Source organism: Homalodisca vitripennis, chromosome 6 (assembly GCF_021130785.1).
Source record: "Homalodisca vitripennis isolate AUS2020 chromosome 6, UT_GWSS_2.1, whole genome shotgun sequence".
Lineage (NCBI taxonomy): Eukaryota > Metazoa > Arthropoda > Insecta > Hemiptera > Cicadellidae > Homalodisca > Homalodisca vitripennis.
In genome coordinates, this window is record NC_060212.1 from 136157718 (window position 1) to 136160388 (window position 2671).

The following is a 2671-nucleotide window of genomic DNA, read 5'->3' on the forward strand; positions in this document are numbered from 1 at the left end:
CCTCGAAAAGTTTACCTGCCGTGTCCCAACATACAAAGAGGCCTGTAGGACGACGGCATATCGGGATCACCTTTCCCCTTGCTAATCAGTACTAGCCTGGCAATTTTCCAAGGAGAAGGAAAAATCCCATTGGTCAGACAGGCGTTATACATACTCAGCAGGAGTCGGGATTGATGTGGAATACTTTTTTGAGGGCCTCACTAGGAATTCTATCGTGGCCGGGAGCTTTGATGCTCTTCAGGGAGCGAACGGCCATTTCCAACTACTCATTGCTGAAGAGACGAAAGTCCTCTAACCCGTCCAAAAAGCGACTTGTGAGCGTAGCGGGTGGTTCGGAAACAGAGACGTGACGATCCTTTCCATGGTGGCCGCCCTCCATAAAGGAAGGTGGAGTGCGGGCGCAGAGTCTCTTAGTTACAATCTTGTAACCCATACCCCAAGGATCGGAATCGACATCATCTCTCAGTCTCCTCCAGCTCTCAGCTTTGCTCCGGTTTGATGGCCCGGCGAAGGGTTTTTCTTAGCAGCCTTGTAAGCCTCCGTCTTGCTAAATCTGTCTGCGGATATTCTCGCTCTAGTGGCGACTCGTCTTGCCCTCAGGCAAGGTGTTTCGTAGCTGTGCAATCTCTGCTCTCCACCCAATAAACGGGTTGCCTAACGTGCCGGCGTTTCCTACGTGGCATTGACTGGTCGCAAGCCGATACATATCCTCGGAATTGGGTGGTGTCATTTATTGAGGACGTCGAAAAGAAATAAACTGGTGGTCGCTTGCCATGAAATTCTCCAGTACTCTCCAACCAGAGATCCTCGCCAGCAAGGATTCAGACGCGAGAGTTATGTCGGGGATTGTACCCCTCTGCCCGGGACGCCGGAAGGTAGGTTTGTTTATCCTCGTTTAGAACGATAAGCCCGGCTCTGGCAAGTCCAGGATATATTTTCCCCGGGAGTTAGTAGAGGGCCATTCCCCACTCGACAGCCCTCGCGTTAAAATCTCCGCCTACGATAATGTGCCCAGTGGTGTCAAGCACACGCTCTTCCAAACGATCGATTTTTCTACGGAAGTCCTGAATGGCCTCGTTGGGAGTGAGGTAGCAACTAAAAACGTCACGTCCCTACATTTTACCCAGGTAAAACCGCGGCCGCATCCATGACTCCGCACCGGCGATTCTACATTATTTCGCTCCCAAAATGAAGCAGTACCGAGAACTGTTGGGAAATCAAGACGGTGTGTCCCTATTACGATACTGCTCGCTAAGTAAAAGCGCATCAACACCGTGTTCCTGGGCAACCTGGTCCAAAAGAGCATCAGCTGTTCTGGAACTCTGGAGGTTGCACTGAAGTAGTCGCATCTACGAGACTTTCTTCTTTGCCTTTTTCAAGTGCAGCTTTGAAAATGCTGCACTTTTCAGAACCAGGAATATGCCCAGAGATTTTTTCCCGCCGAGGCCCTTATCTTTGCAGAGGAAGCAGCAGGACTTATCCCAATCCTTCCTCTTGTGGTCGTTTCCGCCACACCGAAGACAGTTTTTACTCCGTCGGGGCCCCTTGCAGTTTCTGGAGGAATGACCGTACTCGATGCACCGGAAGCACCTCGAGACGACCACCCTCCGTCTGAGCCGGCAGAGCCCGTCGAGGTCCCCGGATTTTAACCGAGGATTTCAGGTCCAACTCCCGAATCGCTCCCTTCTCTCCCAGGGCTGCCTTCAAAGGAGGCGGCAAAATTGGCCTTGTCTGCAGAATTTTCCCAGTTCCAGTAGAACATCTCCGTTCTGAGTCCGTCTGATAGACTTTACCACGGTCGCCGTATCCTCCGGCTTGGCTTTGGTGTTTAGGCCTCCCAGGACTTCAGAAAAAATATCGCCCCCCTAAGGGCTTTGATCAGAATTGCCTCTGACCTTGTTTTCTTGGCCTGGGTCTCTTGCGCGCTGATGGAGGTTTCGCCCTTTGTGACTCCCCTTACCCGGAGTGTGCAGAAGAGCTTTGGGAGAGCTTACAACCGCTTTTTCTTTACAGGCTGCCTCCGCTCGCCTCATCCGCCGCCTATCCTTCTGAGAAGAGTCGTTTCTCCTTAACTCTCCGTCATCAGATGGCTTGGTATCAGGAGGTAATTCCCTCTCGGAGGCATCCTTGGGCCTGGTCAGTCCTCTTGGAGAGACCTGCGTCGCCCTCTCCGTCGGGCTAATTGTGTTGGCCTCTGGTCGCTAGGGCTCTTCTCCTCAGGGCTTGGACAGGACGCCCCTTCGAGCTCGCTTACGGGCCAGATAACTTCTTTTCAGAAGTGCCAGCTCTCTGGTTCCATCATCCATCATCTGTTGGAGCTGGTCCTTTAATTTTAGGGAGGCTCTCTTTTATTCTAGAGTTTACGTTTCTTTGGACCTTGAGGGTCTGTAACACTGACTCCACAAGGTCCGACATACCCTGCAGGAGTTCCGTCTCCACATCCTGGGGATGTGAAGGATTCTCCAGTGCTGTGAACTGGTCCTCCGGGTTGCTCCCAGTAAACTTAAAAAGTTGCGGGTGGTGGGGAGATGGTTTGAGCCATCAACGACACACCGTCCCGAGCTCAGCTTTTCCTACCGATTACCTCAGATGTTTTGAGGGGGCGACCTCGGAGTTCTTGAAGAGCGGTTGAAGAAGGCAAGCTCTTCCTCCACCCTGCTCTTTTCCGTTT